We start from the raw sequence: 22,617 nt of genomic DNA, 5'->3' as shown, positions 1-22,617 counted from the left end.
GGCCGAAGGGCCTGTTTCCATGCTGTAAACCTCTATGACTCTATGGCAGCAGGGAAGAAGCTGTCCTTGAGTCGGTTGGTACGTGACCTCAGACTTTTGTATCTTTTTCCCAACAGAAGAAGGTGGAAGAGAGAATGTCCGGGGTGTGTGGGGTCCTTGATTATGCTGGCTTCTTTTCCCGAGACAGCGGGAAGTGTAGACAGAGTCAATGGATGGGAGGCTGGTTTGCGTGATGGACTGGGCGACATTCACAACCCTTTGTAGTTCCTTGCGGTATTGGTCAGAGCAGGAGCCATTCCAAGCTGTGATGCAACCAGAAAGAATGCTTTCTATGGTGGGCATCTGTAAAAGTTGATGAGCCCAATTAACCAACTTGGAGTGAAATCGTCAAAACACACCTAGTTGGATCTACTCTTGTAACTGCCCAATTGTATTTACTATCTAAGCACATGCTATTTGTATGGTGGCATCTCAGAAATGCCAGTCAATGTTCAGTCGAAACATTTTGCGAATTTATTTTTCTTACCTGGCTAAGCATTGGACCTATTTCCATACAAAAAGGTAATATGCTGAAAACTGTCAAGAGGACAAACACTCTGACATTCAAAGAACAAATAAAGCGCAGCATAGGAAGAGGCTCTTCGGCCCTCCAAACCTGTGCCAGTCATGATGCCCTAACTGAACTAAAAAAAAAACCTTCTTCCCTTACTCGGTCCGTGTCCCTCTATTCCCTCCCTATTCATGAACCCATCCAGATGCCTCTTAAATGTTGTTAATGTGCCTGTTTCCACCACCACCTCTGGCAGCGCGTTCCAGGCACCCACCACTCTCTGCGTGAAAAACTTTCCCCCTCTCACCTCGAACTTGTAACTGACATTTCCACCCTGGGAAAAAGCCTCTGACCATCCATCCTGTTTATGTCTCTCATAATTTTGTGGACCTCTATCAGGTCTCCCTTTAGCTTCTGTCTTTCCAGTGAAAACAATCGTAATTTATTCAACTTCTCCTCAGAGCCAATACCCTCGAGACCAGACAACATCCTGGTGAACCTTCTCTGCACTCTCTCCAAAGCTTCCTTATGGTAGTGTGGTGACCAGAACTGCTCTAAATGCAGCCTAACCAAAGTTTTATATAGCTGCAACATGATTTACCAACTCTTGTACTCAATATCCCGACTGATGAAAGCAAGCATGCGATATGCTTTCTTAATCACCTTGGCTACCTGTGTTGCCCCCTTTAGGGAACTGTGGACCTGTATGCCCAGATCCCTCTGTATGTTAATGTTGGAACACAGAAATTCCCCATGGCGGGCGGCACGGTGGCACAGTGGTTAGCGCCGCTGCCTCACAGCGCCAAGGACCCAGGTTCGATTCCCAGCTTGGGTCACTGTCTGTGTGGAATTTGCACATTTTCCCCACATCTGTGTGTGTTTCCTCCGGGTGCTCCAGTTTCCTCCCATAGTCCAAAGATGTGCAGGTTAGGTGGATTGGCCATGCTAAATTTCTCCTTAGTGTTTCATGATGTGTAGTTTAGGGGGATTAGCATGTGTGGGGTTACAGGGAAAAAGGGCGGAGGTAAGATGCTCTGTGGGAGAGCCGGTACAGACTCGTTGGGCCGAATGGCCTAATTCTGCACGTGGAGGTTCTATGAATAGTTTCCTCATTATGACCCAAGATCCATTCATTTCTTCGAAAGCTGCTGGAGATGCCTGTATTATCCTATATTTAATGACGTGGGTTAGATCAGTCGATCTATATTTAGTGCTGGGTGTTTTTGATAGTCTTGCCAATAGATGTTGGTTCTGATTATCTTAGATTTCACAACATACAAACATTATTAAGTGGGTAATTATCATGCAAATGAATCCGTCACTGTTTTACCTTGCCCATAGCACATAGTAATTATTTATTGTTTGATGTTCACCAATACAGAACAATGGTCTGATATTTGAATAATGTGGGATTCTTTGCAAGTTAGTACTTGGGTCATTCTCCCCCTGTTCATTGTGCTCTATTCAGTCAAATTTAGACCATTCTTTATTCTGATGTTTGATACTCAATCATAAAGCTTCCTACATGTGTATAAGGTTGCATCACTCTTGTGTCAGCAATGATGCAATTGGCGGCACTCTCACCTCTGGTTCACAGGATCGTTGGTTCAATTGCCACTCCGGAGACAGGGAGCTGGATTTTACCGCCCCACCAGCTGGAGGGCAGCCCCTCCCACAGCCCCAAAATGGTAGCCTCCCTTCCTTCCTCCCCACATGCACTGCAAACCCACACCCCCATCCCTCTCGGCTCCCTTGCTAAGGTGGCGCTCCTTCCCTCCAATACCCCTAACTTGCTTGAGTCCAGGATCTACTGAGGCCTTCTTCCTGGGCCTGCATGCAGTCTCACCGGTGGCCATTACTGAGGGCTGGACCTCCTCCCAGTGAAAGACAGAAGTCCTACGTGCTTTCCTTGGTGTTGCCACCCATTGCGTGTTATTGCTGCAGGCTGGACTTGACTTCTGTATGCCCACCCACCCCCACACCTGTAAAATCCAGCCCATAAACACTAAAGCCGGGTCGAACTCCCCAGTGCAGTACTGAGGCAGTGCTGCAGTGTTGGGTGTGCTGTTTTCTGAGTGAAATGCTAAAGCTAGGCTCTGCCTGTAGCAGTGATGTGGAGATGCCGGAGTTGGACTGAGGTGGGCACAGTAAAAAGTCTCACAACACCAAATTAAAGTCCAACAGGTTTATTTGGCATCACGAGCTTTACGAGCGCTACTCCCGCATCAGGTGAGGTTCACCCGATTAAGGAGCGGTGCTCCAAAAGTTCGTGGTATCAAATAAACCTGTTGGACTTTAACCTTAGACCATTAGACCATAAGACATAGGAGCAGAATTAGGCCACTCGGCCCATCGAGTCTGCTCCGCCATTCAATCATGGCTGATTTTCTTTTTATCCCCATTCTCCTGTCTTTCCCCCATAACCCCTGATCCCCTCATTAATCAAGAACCTATCTATCTCCGTCTTAAAGACACTCAATGACCTGGCCTCCACAGCCTTCTGCGGCAAAGATTCACCACTCCCTGGCTGAAGAAATTCCTCCTCATCGCTATTTTAAAGGATTGTCCCTTTAGCCTGAGGTTGTGCCCTCTGGTGTTGTGACAATTGTTATGCACCAGCCTGCTGCAGACAGATGTAAAAGATCCCGTGACACTATTGCGAAGACAAATAGAAGAGTTAGTCCTAATGTCCCAGCCAATATTTATCCCTCAATCAACATCACAAAAACAGAATAACTGCTAACTCTTTCGCTGCTGTTTCTGGGAGCTTGCTGTTCTCTAATTGGGTGCCTTTTTTTCACAAATATTGTAATGGCTGTAAAGTGCTTTGGGACATTCTGAGATTGTGAAAGGCATTCTATAATTGCAAAGCTTCTCTCAAAAGGGCTATTGAATGAATACTCCTTTAATCCAACTCAGATCAATATTTCAAACAATATTACTATAATGCAACTTTTAAAACATTTTAATGATATAAATGGAAGTACGGGATAATAGAGAAGTAAAGCTATGGAGACAGAAAATAAATGGCTTTATAAAAATCTCAGCTGCTCAATAGCAGAGTGTAAGAGGGCAAGGATTCCAGGAGCAGGTCAATCACCGCTCTGTCAGGGCAGGATGATCAATAAAGGAGGATGATCAATAAATGTGGCCTTGTCGGCACGGCTCATAACTCGCAAATAAATTAGAGAAAGCAACGGGCCTGCTCACAATTATACTTAATCTCGCAGCTCTAATTTTCTCTTCCCCTCTCAGGACGGTTCGAACATTTATCGACGTGTAGTTACATCTGCGTCCAAAACCATTAAAAAAAAAATTCTTCCATGGGATGTGAGCTTCGTTGGCTAGGCCAGCATTTCTTGTCCATCGATTGCCCTTGAGAAGGGGATGGTGAGCTGCCTTTTTCAACCACTGCAGTCCCTGTGGTGTAGGTACACCCACAGTGCTGTTAGCGAGAAGATCTGGGATTTTGACCCAGCGATAGTGATGGAACGGTGATATATTTCCAAATCGGGTGGGTGAGTGGCTTGGAGGGAACTTGCAGGTGCTGGTGTTCCCAGGTATTCACTGCCCTTCTCTCTCAAGGTGGTAGCGGTTGTGGGTTTGGCAGGAGCCTTGCTGAATTCCTGCAGTGCACCTTGTAGGTGATGCACATTGCTGCCACTGTGCGCCAGTGGTGGAGGGAGTGCAGATGGCGGACTAGCTGCCAATCAAGTGGGCTGCTTTGTTTTGAATGGTGCTGAGCTTTTTGAGTGTTGTTGGAGCTACACACATCTAAATAAGTGGACAGCATTCCATCACACTCCAGACATGTGCCTTGTAGATGGTGGACAGGCTTTAGGGAGTCAGGAGATGAGTTACTTGTCACAGAATCCCCATTCCCAGCTTCTGACCTGCTCTTGTAGTCAGAGTATTTCTATGGCTAGTCCAGTTCAGTTTCTGGACTAGGACGTCGATAGAAGGTGATTCAGGGATGGTAATGCAATTGAATGTCAAAGGGAGATAGTTAGATTCTCTCTTACTGGAGATGGTTATCGTCTTACACTTGTGTGCCTTGAATGTTACTCGCCAGTTCTCAACCTAAGACTGAATGTTGTCCAGGTCTTGCTGCATATGGCGTTACAAGCCAGGCCGGATACTTCAAGGTGTTCTATGAAGCTCGCCTGACCGGTAATGTTTTACGTTGAACTTGGCTAGGATGAGCATGGGAGGTTTCACTCCAGGTGTGATTCAACAGACCCACGAGGAGCGTTTATCAAAAACAAAGTTTAATTAAGAATATTCTTGACACGTATAGTAAGACAATTAGCAAGAATTTTTAACAATTACAAACAAGAAACACAACAACCACGATAATATAAAACTCTTGAGGAAATATCTCCAACCAACGCCAACATCCAATACACAAAACCCTCCAAATAAGCACAATACAGCATAGGTTAATGCCGACTTGTTACAGGAATCCAGCCTCCTGGATTGAATGCTTAAAATCCCTTGTGAAGAAACTCAGAAGAGGTTGTAGTTGACTCTGTTTCCCAAAACACAGCTTCTTTAAGAGAAGAACAGGGAGAGGGAGAGAGACTGCTTCTTAGCTTGCTGCTAAATTGCTTCCAAAGACACTCCCCAAAACGAAACTGAAAGCCCAAAGGGAAAAAACCCCTATCACCTGACTGCCATAAACAAAACTGAAAACCCTATCACCTGACTGCCGCAGCTTAGTTCCACCCTCCAATGACATCACTGAAGCTGTAAGCTGCATGATTTAAACAAAAAAACTTTTCTTAAAGGTACACTCACATTACAATGGTCATGGGATTACTTTAGTAACTGAGGAATCGCAAATGGTGCTGAACATCATGCAATCATCAGCGCACATCCCACTTCTGACCCTGTGATGGAGGGAGGACATCTTCTGGCTACTCTCTAAAGTATTCAATCTTCTAGATAGTCAATATTGGCATGATATTAGACCAGTGATTAAATCAAACCCATTTGAGTCTGATTTTCTAAATTCTCTCTTGGGATTTAGGCCTCATTGCCAAGATCAGCAGATGTTGCCCATCCCTAATTGCCTTTGAATGTTGATGGTTTGCTAGGGCCATTTCAGACAGCATTTAAGAACCAACCACATTGCTGTGAATCTGGAGTCACATGTGGGCCAGACCAGGTAAGGATGGCAGATTTCCTTCCCTAGAGGACATTAGTGGACCGGACAATCCTGTAGTTTCATGGCTGCCATTACCGAGGCTAGCTTTAATTCCAGATTTTTATTGATTGAGTTTAAATTTCACCAGCTGCTGTGGTGGTATTTACACTCATGTCCCCAGATCATTAGCCTGAGCCTTCGAGTTACTTGTCCAGTGACATTACCAATACGTTACTGTCTCCGTCTAATTTTGTTGTTCTCCAACACCTCAATGCAAGGTAGCATCGAGCAGGACTCACTGGATTGGTGATCAGGAGAAGGAACCTTGTGTGGTTGCTGCTCCTGGCCTATGAGAGCAATTAAAGCGCCCATCACCCAGACTCAGGTCAGCTGAAGAATTACACGACGGGAATCAAACCTGGAATCTCTCCTTTGAAAGCATTAGCAATGGAAGTTACACTCTTGCCCTGTTTCACCAGCTCAGTCTGAGTGAGGTGTAATGGCTACACAGCTGAGTACCTTGTAGAAATACAATGTAGAACTTCAGGCATTTACCAGAATTTTAGGAACACTTGAGAAAGCTGCAGCTTTTAAAAAAATGCACATCAAGGTAAAATTGACTCAACCTCCTTGCTGAGTTTAAAAATTCTTCATATACACGTGTGTATAAAATAGAAATACGATTATAGTAACAGTTACAAAAGGAGCACTTGTGTGGTAGTGTCCCTACCTCTACAGCAGAACCTCGAGGTTCAAGTTCAGGACATGATGGCCACAGATGGTGCATCTATAATGTGGCCAAACAGGTTGATTATCAGCCTATAACTCCTTCCAATATACTCGAAGGCGGGTAGTAAGCGTGGCCAAGTTTCCTGTTGGCCATGGTGTAGAAGGCGAATGGCAAGCCATTGTAGCGTTTTGCCAAGCGTAATCAAACACCAATCCTATGGACGTCCGTGGGCACCAACCGCCTCCCAGGGCATATGGTGCCCCAAGGAGCAGGACTAATATTTATTTTGGCAAGCCAAGATCAAATAAAGTATTCAAAAAGTTTTGTTTTTAATGCATTAAATAATCTGCATCAAATGGTTTTTTGTACAGATAGAGGCCGGAATTCCTCCATCACTCAAACCAGCGTCCCATCCATTGACTCTATCTACACTTCCCGCTGCCTCGGAAAAGCAGCCAGCATAATCAAGGGCTGCACGCACCCCGGGCATTCTCTCTTCCATCTTCTTCCTTCGGGAAAAAGATACAAAAGTCTGAGGTCACGTACCAACCAACTCAAGAACAGCTTCTTCCCTGCTGCCATCAGACTTTTGAATGGATCTATCTCGCATTAAGTTGATCTTTCCCTACACCCTAGCTATGACTGTAACACTACATTCTCCAATCTCTCTTTTCCTTCTCTATGAACTGTATGCTTTGTCTGTATAGCACGCAAGAAACAATACTTTTCACTGTATACTAATACATGTGACAATAATAAATTATATCATTGGGTGTAAGCAGGATGACAACGGGTAAAGTTCTGGTGGCCTCTGCGCCAGTCTGCCACTCTCCACTGTGCTGATTTTGATTTGATTTATTATTGCCATGTGTATTAGCATATAGTGGAAAGGATTGTTCCTTGCGCGCTACACAGACAAAGCATGTTGACGCTCTAGTTAAAAAAGCCCATAACGCTTCTACTTTCTCAGGAGATGAAGGAAATTTGGCATGTCTGTTTCGACTCTTGCCAACTTTTACAGGTGCACCATAGAAAGCATTCTTTCTGGTTGTGTCACAGCTTGGTATGGCTCCTGCTCTGCCCAAGACTGCAAGAAATTACAAAGGGTCTTGAATGTAGCCCAATCCATCACGCAAACCAACCTCCCATCCGTTGACTCGGTCTAAACTTCCCATTGCCTCGGCAAAGCAGCCAGCATAATTAAGGACCCCACGCACCCCGGACATTCTCTCTTCCACCTTCTTCTGTCAGGAAAAAGATACAAAAGTCTGAGGTCACGTACCAACCGACTCAAGAACAGCTTCTTCCCTGCTGCTGTCAGACTTTTGAATGGACCTACCTTATATTAAATTGATCTTTCCCTACACCCTAGCTGTGACTGTAACACTACATTTTGCACGCCCTCCTTTCCTTCTCCCGTATGTACTCTATGAATGGTATGCTTTGTCTGTATAGTGCGCAAGAAACAATACTTTTCACTGTATGTTAATACATGTGACAATAATAAATCAAATCAAATGATTGGGGCGACAGGGTCATGATCCTGCAGAACACGCGGCATGGCGGAGGGGAGTTCATGACCAGGAATGGAGTCTTTTCAAGGCAGCATGGTGGCACAGTGGTTTGCACTGCTGCCTCACAGCGCCGAGGACCTGGGTTCGATTCCCGGCTTGGGTCACTGTCCGTGTGGAGTTTGCATTTCCTCCCCGTGTCTGCGGGATTTCCTCCGGGTGTCCCGTTTTCCTCCCAGAGTCCAAAGATGTGCGGGTTAGGTTGATTGGCCATTCTAAATTGCCACTTAGCGTCAGGCGAACTAGTAGAATAAATAGGTGGGGTTACAGGGACAGGGCCTGGGTGGGATTGTGGTCGGTGCAGACTCAATGGGCCGAATGGCCTCCTTTTGCACTGTAGGATTCTATGATTCTTGTGCCCCGTCGGGATTCTATGATTCCCAACTTCTCCCTCCAAAATCTGATCTCCGGGACAGGTTTGGATTTCTCCAGCTGAACTAAAATTCCGAAATCAGACACAGTTTTGGTTTAACAACAGTGTGAAAAACACGCACTTGTGCGATTGAGGACCCGTTGGCTTTGAATGTCTCGACTGCGTGGGTTCCTCGGCGACATGTCAGAGATTTCATCACCTCAGTCACAAAACAGTAATTCACCAGAATGAGCTGAGAATGCTGCCATCCCAAATGAATACTCAGCTTACACAAAGGGCAATAACACAAGTCTTGTTTTCAGCTGTGTGAAGATATAATGATTCTTTTCCTGATATTGTTCTTTGTTTCAATTAAAGGCAAGCCTTCTATCTTAATTTTAATCTTTCCAGTCAAGTTACTGCAAATGAACATGAATAATTAATGAATTAACATATGAATAATTCATTTACCCGACACTGGAATTACAAGAATGCTATTTTATCTTTATTAAGAAAATGTAGCATAATAAATGCTGGCTGGGATCAAAGACTCATTATCTGTCACTTCATACAATTTTTGTACCCACGGGTGATTTGGTGCTATTATTTCCCTTGCATATAATTTTCACGATGAATTCATATCTTTGCCTTTTAGTAGTAATTTGAAATTGTGAAAGAGGTTTCGCTTTCTAAAGATGATAAAATACAAATAAAATTTACGCAAAAAAAAAAGAGGCATGGTGACAAGGCTCATTACCTCCTTGTCAAGCTGTCACCAGGCGTTACTTTATAACTGATAGAATTTCATATTAAGTGCCTTGGGACAAGAAATGGCTGGTTCAAGCATCCCACCCAAAATGATGTTAAATACAACATTTCCTGAGTAGCTGTCATAAAGATTTCAGGTACAAGGGATTGCGCTAAGTATTTGCAGTATCTCGTACACTTGTACGCCTATCTGAAGTAAATTAACCTGCCATTACTATTAAACGCGTTGACATACCACTGGCTTTCCTTGATGATACCCCCCCCCCCCACCCCCCCCTCCCCCGCCCAACCCCCGTCACAGCAGACATGTCTGGGAAGGTCCATTTTCTGCCCATGCCCGTGTTATTTTTTCCTCCTGCAAGTTACTCCTCAGAACGCAGAGCATGCAGTCCTTGTGTCACATGCTCCCTGTTGCTTGTCAACACCCAAGATCTCGCCAGCAGAATTCTAATTTAAATGTGAAAACTCAAACTACCAGATCAAGGGGTTAAAATTCCCAGCTGTACAGTACTGACGCAATTTGATTTATGACTCTGAGTTATGGTTGCACCAGTTAATGGAGAAGGGTTCAGAAACGCTCCCTCCAAAGTAAATCATCTTAACAGCCTTCTTATTTCATAGCTTCATTGTTGACAGATGTGCGTATCGCCTCTTTCTCCTGCTATGCATCTACAATTATCAAAAAGCTGTCCAAGCCTGACTGTCATGTCCCATTATCTTCTGAATTTTCAGTCATGACTTTTAAACACCGGACGCAAACACACACACAGACTGTTAAAATGGCCCCTGTAAATCATGTGACCTTTGATACTTTGAGCTTCAGATGGTCCTGATGTTGGGGAAGTCCAGAACAAGGGGTCACAGTCTAAGAATAAGGGGTAAGCCATTCAGGACTGAGATGAGGAAGCACTTCTTCACTCAGAGAGTTGTGAACCTGTGGAATTCAGAAAGCTGTTGGGGCCAGTTCGTTCGATATGTTCGAGAAGGAGCTGGACGTGGCCCTTGCGGCTAAAGGGATCAAGGGGTATGGAGAGAAAGCGGGAGTGGGATCTGAAAGTGAATGATCAGCCATGGTCATATGGAATGGTGGTGTAGGCTCGAAGGGCCGAATGGCCTACTCCTGTACTTATTTTCTATGTTTCTATATTTCTATGTCTTGAGTCTCAAGTGAATATCACATTAAATCTAGACATTCACAGCCATCCGGGAATTCACACATCCCTTTGTTTAAGGATTGGTCAACAAAAGAGGACTATACAATTCCAGCTGACCTGACTCTCTGTTTCACCATGGACGAAAAAGGGACATCAGCACTGAATGTGTTTAAGAATGGATCCTATTAACCTTCCGCTGTTTGGAGAGGTGATGGCGCAATGGTATTGTCACTCACTGGTCCAGGACTCCAGAGACCTAGGGTAATTCTCTGGGAACCTGGCATGGAAAATGGTGAAACTTGAATTCAGTAAAAATCTGTAATTAAGAATCGAGAGGTTTCGAGTACAGGAGCAGGGATGTGTTGTTGCAATTATGCAGGGCTTGGTGAGGCCACATCAAGAGTATCGTGTGCAGTTTTGGTCTCCTTTTCTGAGAAAGGATGTTCTTGCTCTCGAGGGACTGCAGCGAAGGTTTACCATTCCGGGGATGGCAGGACTGATGTGTGAGGAGAGATTGACTAGGTTAGGATTGTTTTCACTGGAGTTCAGATGAATGAGGGGGGATCTCATAGAGACTTATAAAATTCTAACAGGACTAGACAGGGTAGATTCAGGGAGGATATTCCCAATGGTGGGGGTGTCCAGAACCAGGGGACAGACTGAGGATTCAGGATAGGCCATTTAGGACGGAGATGAGGAGACATTTCTTCACCCAAAGAGTGGTGAGCCTGTGGAATTCATTACCACAGGAAGTAGTTGATGCCAAAACATTGAATGTATTCAAGAGGCGGCTGGATATAGCACTCGGGGCAAATGGGGTCAAAGGTTATGGGGAGAAAGCAGGAATAGGCTATTGAGTTGGATAATCAGCCATGATCATAATGAATGGCGGAGAAGGCTTGAGGGGCCAAATGGCCTCCTCCTGCTCCTATCATTTATGTTGCTATGTTTCTAACCTGCGGGTGACCATGAAACCATTGTCGATTGTCATAAAAACCCATGTGATTCACTAGTGTCCTTTAGAAGAAAGAAATCTGCTGCTATACCTGGTCTGGCCTACATGTGACTCCAGTGCCACAGAAATGTGGTTGAATCTTGAATACCCTCTGAGCAATTAAGGATGGACAATAAGTGGTGGCTAGCCAGCGATGCCCACATCCCAAGAATGAATTTTTAAAATATTGATAGTTTCCTCCATCCAAGCTGGACTGGGTGAATCACAAAGTGTTCACCAACAACACAGGGTATTTGGAATCAACATACACACCACTCTTTATTTGGAAAAAGGACTTTGGACTTGTGGAAGTCACTTGATGATGGAATCACTTTTTCAGACTGCTGTTACATCAACAGGAACTTGTTTGAAGATAGAGAGATCCACCAAAAGCCATCCAATAAGCCTCAAGACATCCAAGCAGTCAAGAGAGATTCTGGCTGGAAAATATGGACTCTCTAGCCTGTTCCGGTTAAAGCACAGCTGAGAACCAAACTCCTAGAAACTTTACTACAAAAAACCTCATACCTTGCTGAGAACCCTTCACTGTACAAAACCTTCACGTGATCTTTAAAGCATTTCGGGAACTACAAGACTGCCACAGAAGAGACTGAGAATATTAGGAGCTGTAACAGTACATGACGTTCATCTGTATCAAATATTTGTGCATGTGACAGTGTGTGAGATGAGTGAGTGAAATATTGCGTTAAGTTTGCAGCAAGAGTGTGATAATAAATAACCTTCCTTGTTTTTAAACTCACAAGAAGCTTGCTGCTGGAATTATTTAAATCCATAGAATCCCTACAGTGAAGAAGAAGGACATTCAGCCCATTGAATTTGCACTAGCTCTCAGACAGATCATCTCACCAACCCCCCTGTCCTATCCCCGCAACCCCATGCATTTACCACAGCCAATCCACCCAACCTACATATCCTTGGACACTAAGGGGCAACTTACCATGGCAAATCCCCCTAACCTGCATATCTTGGGACACTAAAGGACAATTTAGCATGGCCAATCCACTTAACCCGCACAGCTTTGGAGTGTGGGAGGAAACTGGAGCACCCGGAGGAAACCCATGCAGACACGGGGAGAACATGCAAACTCCAAACGGATAGTCACCCAAGGCTGGAATCGAACCCAGGTCCCTAGGACATTCACTCTGAGGATAAGAAAACACTCACGTCTTACATACAAACATACTGATCCTGGTCAGTAAAAGGAATCACAGATTTTATTCACCACAGTAAGAACAGATAGGCGAGACCTGTTCGTGACCTCCGATCATGCTTTGTTCCAGGCTGACCATTTTTGCACCAATTCTGGATGTTAAAATTAATGATTACAGCGACATACATTCTATCAATGGAAACAAATCATGTTAATTTTACATATTTTGCTTTGTGCATAATTGCATAATTTAGTGTCCAACCTGGTTAATGTTTTCTCCTCATCCAACCTCCTTACGCTGAGATTAATTTGTAATTCAACAGCTCTGAGTTGAAGTCTGGAAGAGAATCTGAAGGCCTGCATTTACACTCAAACTGTTCAGCCCACATCTCCTTCTTCATCTAATCCATGAAGTACCATCCAATGGGAAAGTCAGGACCACAGAGCTTGATTTGATTTGATTTATTATTGTCACATGTATTAGTATACAGTGAAATGTATTGCTTCTTGCGCGCTATACAGACAAAGCATACAGTTCATAGAGAAGGAAAGGAGAGAGTGCAGAATGTAGTGTTACAGTCATAGCTAGGGTGCAGAGAAAGATCAACTTAGTGCGAAGTAGGTCCATTCAAAAGTCTGATGGCAGCGGGGAAGAAGCTGTTCTTGAGTCGGTTGGTACTTGACCTCAGACTTTTGTATCATTTTCCGATGGAAGAAGGTAGAAGAGAGTTTGTCCGGGGTGAGTGGGGTCCTCAATTATGTTGGCTACTTTTCCGATTCCTGGCTTGGGTCACTGTCTGTGCGGAGTCTGCACATTCTCTCCGTGTCTGCATGGGTTTCCTCCGGGTGTTCCGGTTTCCTCCAACAGTCCAAAGATGTGCGGGTTAGGTTGATTGGCCATGCTAAATTCTCCCTTAGTATCGGGGAGATTAGTAAGGTAAATACGTGGGGTTATGAGGTTAGGGCCTGGGTGGGATTGTTGTCGGTACAGGTTCGATGGGCCGAATGGCCTCCTTCTGCACTGTAGCAATTCTATGATTCTCTGATCCTGAATGGATTGGAAAAGCCTGTCCTATGCCATTGAAAAGATCTCTTATCTTCAGGGAGGAGAATGGAAAGCGTTGAATAATTGATAATGCGAATCCTTTTGTGTCAGAAAAGTCAAAGTTCGCCAACAATTCTTTTGGTTACCCGTGCAATCAATCTCACATCGATAACTGAACAGTTGGGAACACCAGGAGAATTCAATATCAGGCAATTTAAATAAAAGTTAGAAAAACTTTTACCAATTTTCAGACAGCACTACTTTTTTTTTTCATTCCACAAATTATGATTTATAATGTTTACATCTAACTTCATATGATGTTCACTCTGGGTCTAGAGGAGTAGGGGAGCTGTGAAGAATGGATTGATTACTACCAGTCTGTTTTCAAAGGAGTTATGAACAAACTTGTGTGTGATCTGAATGATAATACATAAGGGACAATGCATGTTCATCATCAGCAGATTAGTAGAAAAATGTCTGTTCCCAACTTGTGCTAACAATCATGTTCTCCACTGCAATATCTTATAAAAGAATGTGCGGTTGTAAGCCTGTCCGATTGTACAATGATCATAACACCCAAGTAACATTTCCTCTCTGACAGTTGCAGTGATTCTATATCTGTCATTAAAGCAGAACAATTCACCCTGTGTCAGAATATAGTGATGGGCACACAGCCTATAGCTCACACCTAGCCCTTTCCCTGCAAAAATCCTTCCTTCTATTTATAGGACATAGGGTATCACTTACCTCACGGTGCTGAAGGAGCCTGCGGCTTGTTTATCCTGGTGGGAAACAGGAACATTTGGTAAAATAAAAAAATGGATGCAGTTCATTTGGGTTTCGATGGGTTCCAACGCAGAGAAAAATCAAACACTTTCTAAATTGATTGCGACAGAAGCCTAAGTTAAAGTTTATTTATTAATGTCACAAGTAGACTTACATTAACACTGCAATGACGTTACTGTGAAAATCCCCCAGTCGCCACACTCCGGCGCCTGTTTGGTTACTCTGAGGGAAAGTTTAGCATGGCCAATGCACCTAACCTGCATGTCTTTGGACTGTGGGAGGAAGGAGTGCAGAGGAGATTCACCAGGATGCTGCCTGGGATGGAACATTGAAGTTATAAAGAGAGACTGTTTTCTCTGGAACAGAGAAGATTGAGGGGGCGACCTGATCGAGGTGTACAACATTTTGAGGGGCATGGACAGGGTGGATAGGGAGCAGCTGTTCCCCTTAGTTGAAGGGTCAGTTATGAGGAAACACAAGGGGTGGGAGTTTAGGGGGGATTTGAGGAAAAACATTTTTACCCAGAGGGTGGTGACGGCCTGGAATGCGCTGCCTGGGAGGGTGGTGGAGGCGGGATGCCTCACATCCTTTAAAAAGCACCTGGATGAATACTTGGCACACCATAACATTCAAAGCTGTGGGCCAAGTGCTGGCAAGGAAACTGGAGCACCCGGAGGAAACCCATGCAGACACGGGGAGAATGTGCAGACTCCGCACAGACAGTGACCCAAGCCGGGAATTGAACCCGGGTTCCTGGCGCTGTAAGGCAGCAGTGCTAACCCACTGTGCCACCATGCCCCCCGTTTTAAATGTTAAGTTCAGATCTGCTATTTGCATCCGCTAGGCCTGTGAGCTCAAGGAGAAAAATGTGCGGGAAATTCACGGTAAATATCTGCAAAATCAGAAAATGCTGGAAAATCTCAGCAGGTCTGGCAGCATCTGTGGAGAGAGAATAGAGACAACATTTCGAGTCTGGATGACCCTTCCTCAGAGGTCAATTTTGACATCCATTTTGATCAGAGTTTCAGAACAAAGGAAGTCACACAAGGGAGGCAGAAGGAGCATATTTACAGCCCCTTCGGCCTTCTAGTAGCATGCCTGACTCCAGATCAGAAGACAGCTAGTTCCAATCACATCAGGGTCATAGTAATTTGCAAATTAAATCAAGATGAAGCCAAAGCTGTTTTATCAATACACTAAGAGTAAGAGGATAACTAAGAGTAGGGCCTGTAAAAGTCCAAAAAGGTAACCCATGTGCAGAGCGGAGGATGTGGGTATGATCCTTAATGAATAATTTGTACCTGTCTTCACAAAAGAGGGGACGATGCAGACATTGTCGTTCAGGAGGAGGAATGTGAAGTATTGGATGTGATAAATATAGGGAGATAGGAAGTTGAAATAACTCCTCAGAGGCCAGTGTCCCTTCACCAGATTCCCTTTATTTACAAAATCAATTCCGCTCCTAAGCCTGCTTCAGGAACACAGTCAGAATCCGGAGTTTCATAACCCTGACACGCCTCATATTATATGCACAGGTGAGAGACTCCCTGATTGGGCAGGCAGTCACTACCTCAATCAAGGAGCTCATACTCCAAGAGGTCTACCTCGGGCCTTGTTGAGGTCATTACAGAAATATTAATGAGATTAGCATTCTGGGAAGTGGATGAGTCACCAGGGCTGGGTGAAACATACCCCAGGCTGTTAAAGGAAGCCAGGGAGGAGATAGCAGAAGGTCTGACCATCATTTGCCAGTCCTCACTGGGTACGGGTGTGGTGTCGAAGGATTAGAGGAATGTCAACGTTGTGCCCTTGATTAAAAATGGAGCAAGGGATAGACTGAATAATTACAGGCATCTGGAACTCACTGCCTGAAAGGGTAGTAAAGACCGAAACCCTCAATTTATTAAAAGATGTTCACCTCAAGTGCTGCAACCTGTAGGATTACCAACAAACTCCAAAGATGTGCGGGTTGGGTTAATTGGTCATACCGAATTGCCCCTTAGCGTCAGCGAGATTAGCAGGGTGAATACGTGGGGTTACGGAGATAGGGCCTGGGTGGGATTGTGGTCAGTGCAGGCCTGATGGGCCGAATGGTCTCTATCTGCACTGTAGGGATTCTATGCTGAAAAGTGGGATTAATCTGGGTGGCTCGTTTATCCACCTCTCTCTCTCTCTCTCTCATCCTGTCTCCGATTCTGTAAACTGAACTGGATCTTTTCCCAAAGGTAGGGGAGTCTAAAACTAGAGGGCATAGGTTTAAGGTGAGAGGGGAGAGATAAAAAAGTGTGCAGAGGGGCAAGTTTTTCACACAGAGGGTGGTGAGTGTCTGGAACAAGCTGCCAGAGGTAGTAGTAGCGGCGGGTACGATTTTATCTTTTAAAAAGCATTTAGACAGTTACGTGGGTAAGATGGGTATAGAGGGATATGGGCCAAATGTGAGCAATTGGGACTAACTAAGTGGTGAAAAAAAAGGGGCGGTTTGGACAAGTTGGGACGAAGAGCCTGTTTCCATGCTGTAAACCTCTATGACTCTATGATCTTCAAAAGGATTTTTGTACATTCCTGATTGTAATTGTCAGCTGGAAACAGTGGGGAGCACGGTCCCCTCTGAATCAGAAAGGCGTGACTTCAAACCACTCTGTGGACTTAAGCACAGAAGCAAAGCTTCCACATCACTGGATTACAGAGCCGGCGAACATTGACAGGCTGGGTGAGTGGACACTGTGGGAAGTCTGCAATCTCTTGGCTACCATCATCCGACTTGTCCGCTGTTCCAACGTCTGTCAAACATTGTTCTGCGTGGGTGGCATTCTATCTTGAGCTGCCACTTCTGAGGCCGCTGTGAGGAACCTGGCAGCAGAACGATTGAACATGTTATATGGAGAAAGACATATGCGCTCAGAAACCCAATCGAGGCACCAACCCAAACTGCTGCGCCAGGGTTGATTCCAATGCCTTCCTCGCACGTTCTTGCCATACGGACCTTGAGCAGATGTCAAGTCTTCCTTGCCAACTGGTCCACCACCCTCTGCTGCTTTGCGCTTTCGTCTCCTGCAGCAAACAAATCCGACTTGCATTTACACGTGCCAGCCGTGTCTCGGCTGGTGGTGTTCTCCATTCAGAGTCACAAGGTTTGCATTGAAGATCCACTTCATGGCTTGAACACAGAAATCAAGACGGATGCTCCGCTGAGGGAGTGCTGCACTGCCGGTGATGCCCTCTTTTGGATGAGATGCCTCGCCTGCCTCTCAAGTAGACCAAAAGATTCACAAGACACTATTTCGAAGAAGAGCAGGGGGTGGTATCCCCAGAATCCTGCCCGATATTTATCCCTCAAGCAACATCACAATAAACAGTTTATCTCATTGATATCACATTGCTACTTGTGGGAGTTTGTTCTGCATGAAATTGCCTCCTCCGTCCCCTACAGTAGAATAATGTGTACACTTCAAAAAGCACTTCATTGGTCGTAACCACCTTGAGATGTCTGCTGTTCATGAACAGTGAGGTGTAAATGCAAGCCTTTCTTTTCTGTGCACTGGTATATTGAGTACCCTGAGGCACTTTGCTGGAGTGTTATCAAGCAAGATTTGACATTGAGCCATAAATAGAGATCTAAAAAGTTTGGTCAAAGGGGTAGTATTTAGAGAGCATCTGAAATGAGGAAAGAATGGCCGGGAAACAGAGAAGTTCAGGGAGGGAATGGCAGAATTTAGGGATTTAGCAGTGGAAGGATTAAAATCAGAAATGGCTAGTAGGCTAAAAGTCGGAGGAGTGTAAAGACCTCGGAGGATTGCACTGTGTTAATGAGTTGCAACGGTCTCCAGGGCTGCTCTGGAATGAACCGTGGTAATTTCGCTGCACCAGAACAGGGATCCAGGTCATGAGACTCCGATGTGCCAGTGAGTAACAGAGAGGAGGGGGGGTGGGATTTTCCAGCCATTCCCGCCAGTGGGATCTTCCAGTCTGGGCGGTGGAGGGAGGGTGCGAACATTGGGAAATCCTGTTGACAGCGGTGGGACCATATGATCCTGCCACTGGCCAATGGTGGTGGGCCACCTCTGCCATTGCAATAACACTCCGCAGGTCGGTGGAAGGTGTGGGTGTGGGTGGGGGGGGTGTGGGGGCGGTGGGGAAGAGTTGGAAATCCATCCCCGAATGTTGAGATGAGTGTTTCAGACACAAGGAACAAGATGTCACATGTTATCACCCAGAACACAGCTTGGGGCAGCAATCTTCCATTTGTTTCTTTTTTAAGTTTGTTTATTATTGTCACAAGTAGGCTTACATTAACACTGCAATGAAGTTACTGTGAAAATCCCCGAGTCGCCACAATCCGGCACCTGTTCGGGTACACTGAGGGAGAATTTCACGTGGCCATTGCACCCTAACCAACACGTCTTTCGGACAGTGGGAGGAAACCGGAGCACCCGGAGGAAACCCACGCAGACACGGGGAGAATGTGCAGACTCCGCACAGACAGTGACCTAAGCTGGGAATTTCAAACTCAGTGCTGTTTGTTGCAGAAAGAGTTGATATTCTAATCCAAACCTTATGAAGTTTCAGAATTGACCTTTAATCCTGAGAAGGTGGATAAACTCTCCTATTAATACAAATCCATTCTGTCAGTCCTAGCTAGGAATCATATGAAATATTGATGTGTTTGGGGTGCCTTGTCAATATCAAGAAGCTGAAGTAATTAGAACTTTGTTTTAACGCGCTCTCGGGAATTGTCACTAATAAATTCAGCCGCATTTCTTTCAAAAATGTGACATGGTACCTGATTAATGGACGTTCCAGATTGCAAATGTCAAGATAGGTGGGAGCTCATAAGGAACTCTTGTTTCTTTTTCAGGTTGCTTATTCACTCAGAAATTCCTTTCAAGTGTGAACGTTTCCCGTCAGCGACCTCAGCTCACGCTGTTGATTCAGAGAGGATTAAAAAACTGAGCAATCTGTGAACAAAAAAAAAACCCAGCCACAGGATCCACATGTCCCCCACAGGGGGAGAGAAGGTGGTGACACAAATGCAATGTGCCTTCTCCACCACCCCCCTCCCCACCACACACACACACACACACACACATACACACTAACACACACACACACACACACATACACACTAACACACACACACACATACACTAACACACACACACACATACACTAACACACACATACACACACACATACACACACACATACATACTAACACACACACACACACATACACTAACACACACACACACATACACTAACACACACACACACACATACACTAACACACACATACACACACACATACACACTAACACACACACATACATACTAACACACACACACACACACACATACACTAACACACACACACACACACACACATACACACTCACACATACACACACACACATACACACTAACACACACACACACACACATACACACTAACACACACACACACACACACACACACTAACACACACATACACACATACACTAACACACACACACACATACACTAACACACACATACACACACACACATACACACTAACACACACATACATACTAACACACACACACATACACACTAACACACACACACACACTAACACACACACACTAACACACACGCACACACACGCACACATACACACCCACACTAAGACACACACACTAACACACACAAACACACATACACACACTAACACGAACACACACTAATACACACACTAACAGACACACACTAACACACACTAACACACACACAAACACTAACACACACACTCTAACACACACACACAGAGGAATCATTTCTCTCAGTCATGCCACACATCAGAGTGCAAACAGCCTGAGCAGTAACTGCGGGGACAAGTATGACTCCAGAAGGAAACCATGGCTAAAAGCGCAGCTGGCAGGTGCGGGGCAGGACGGCATCATTTCACGTCGGCTCAGCTCAGTGCGTGACAGTCTCACCTCCGAGTCAGAAGGCTGTGGGTTTGAATCCCGTCTCTGAAGTTTGATTTGCCGATCAAAGCTGACGTTCTGGTCACTGCCGAGGGAACAATAAGACATTGTTCACACATGTCTCGCACCAGCGTTTCGTGCTCATAGTCAGCACTCTGTGGAGGACAGGCACCCTTGTCACCGTCTGCTGACAAAACCAGCAGAGACATTCCCATCACCGCCTGTTGCTGCACAGGATCCCTCACAGTACAAAACAGCTGCAAACCCTGCCAATTGTGCCAGTGAGAAGTCTCACAACACTGGGTTAAAGTCCAATAGGTTTATTTGGAATCACGAGCTTTCGGAGCGCTGCTCCTTCATCAGCGCTCTGAAAGCTCGTGATTCCAAATAAACCTGTTGGACTTTAACCTGGTGTTGTGAGACTTCTTATTGTGCTTACCCCAGTCCAACGCCAGCATCTCCACATCAATTATACCAGTGATTAGTCCAAAGATATGTGGGTTAGGGGGATTGGCCATGCTAAATTGTCCCTTAGTCTCCCAACATGTGTAGGTTAGATAGATGAGCCAAGGTAAATGTAGTCCGGCGATAGAATGGGGGGAGAGGCCTGGGTGAGATGCTCTGTCGGAGAGTCAGTGCAGATTCGATGGGCCAAATGGCCTCTTCTGCACAGTAGGGATTCTGTGGTTCAGTGGTTAACAGCAAAAGGAGAGAGGTGCATGATATGCAGTACAGAGAACGTTCCTTCCACTGATTCTGGGAATGAAGAGATTAGTGATATTCTGGATGAGAGCATCAGCAGCAGTTGAGCTGAGGTAGCTCTGACTGCAACACTATATTCTGCATCCTCTCCTTTCCTTCTCCCCTGTGTACTCTATGAACGGTATGCATTGTCTGTATAGCGCGCAAGAAATAATACTTTTCTCTGCATCCCAGTACATGTGACAATAATAAATCAAATCAAAATATTGCCATGGAATCTCCCACATCTACCCAAGAGGTCAGACTGAACCTCAGTTTAACTTCTCATCCAAAAGGCCACATGTCCAACAGTGCAGCACTCCCTCAATACTGCACTGGAATGCTAGCCTTGATTTTCATGTGGAAGACCTAGAGCGGGACTTGAACCCAGGGAGTTGGAGGCAAGAGTGTTACCAACTGAGAAACAGTTGACACCTATTTTTTTTCCCCTTCTCTTATTTTCTCTAACATTAATTACAATGTAAAACATTCTGAGCGTCTTTCTTAACCACCACCCCAGTTTCAGCGAGCGTCTATTTATAGCTGCCCAAGTGAGACCCCAATTAAGATCTTCAACGTGTATATAATTAGACATAATTGATGTACAATTAACATAGCCTGGCTGGAGAGAAAAGGGGCATTATCTGGGAAATATGTAAACAAAAAAATAATAATCTTCTCCACCTCACAATAGGAAATCTATTTCTTTTTTCAGAATATCTGCAAACTCTCCAATTAGAGCAACAGTCAAAATTACAAATGTGGAGCAAGTCAGAAGGGGACAATATTGCAAGTTACTTGGTTTGATGCATGCCACTGAAGGATTACTGCCTATGTAACATACCCTTTGATTGGATGATTCTATTAAAATCCAAGTAAGCTTCTAAATCCTTGAACAGAGAAGAAACAACACTAATCAAAAACAGAAACCCTGCATAATTCTGGTGACTCACACATCGTGTTACCCGAAAGCAATGGATTTACTTTTATGTAATCTCATTTTTTGCTTGGTTTAAATTAACAATATTTGAGGCGCTGAATACCAAAAAACCTTGATAATTTGTACAGAAAATCCTTTACGATTATGTGTGACCTTCAGCTCCTCTATCATTGTATAACTAAGTGCATCATGTGGTTTGCTATTGAGCTATACTGCTCTGTCTGTCCCCCACTAATAGCAATAAGCAGCATTGTTCTGGTGCCACTTATACATGTAAAAATGGTACGGCAATTATCATGGGGGACTTTAATCTACATGTCGATTGGTCAAACCAGATCAGTCAAGGCAGCCTTGAGGAGGAGTTCATAGAATGTATCCGTAATGGTTTCCTCGAATAATATGCAGTGGAACCTTTGAGGGAGCAAGCTATCCTAGATCTGGTCCTGTGTAATGATGATGTGGAGATGCCGGCGCTGGACTGGGGTAAACACAGTAAGGAGTCTAACATCACCAGGTTAAAGTCCAACAGGTTTATTTGGTAGCAAATACCACTAGCTTTTGGAGCGCTGCTCCTTCGTCAGGTGAGTGGGAGGTCTCCCACTCACCTGACGAAAATATATTTAATTTCCCTGGCACAGACTGGAAAGTGCTTAGAGCTGGGGGTCTGGACGGGGAGGAATTTGTAAAATGCGTACTGGAAGG

The sequence above is a fragment of the Mustelus asterias genome, chromosome 21 (genome assembly GCF_964213995.1).
Source record: "Mustelus asterias chromosome 21, sMusAst1.hap1.1, whole genome shotgun sequence".
In the NCBI taxonomy this organism is placed as follows: Eukaryota; Metazoa; Chordata; class Chondrichthyes; order Carcharhiniformes; family Triakidae; genus Mustelus; species Mustelus asterias.
The sequence above is the reverse complement of the archived record's forward strand: the minus strand, read 5'-3'. Positions refer to the sequence as shown.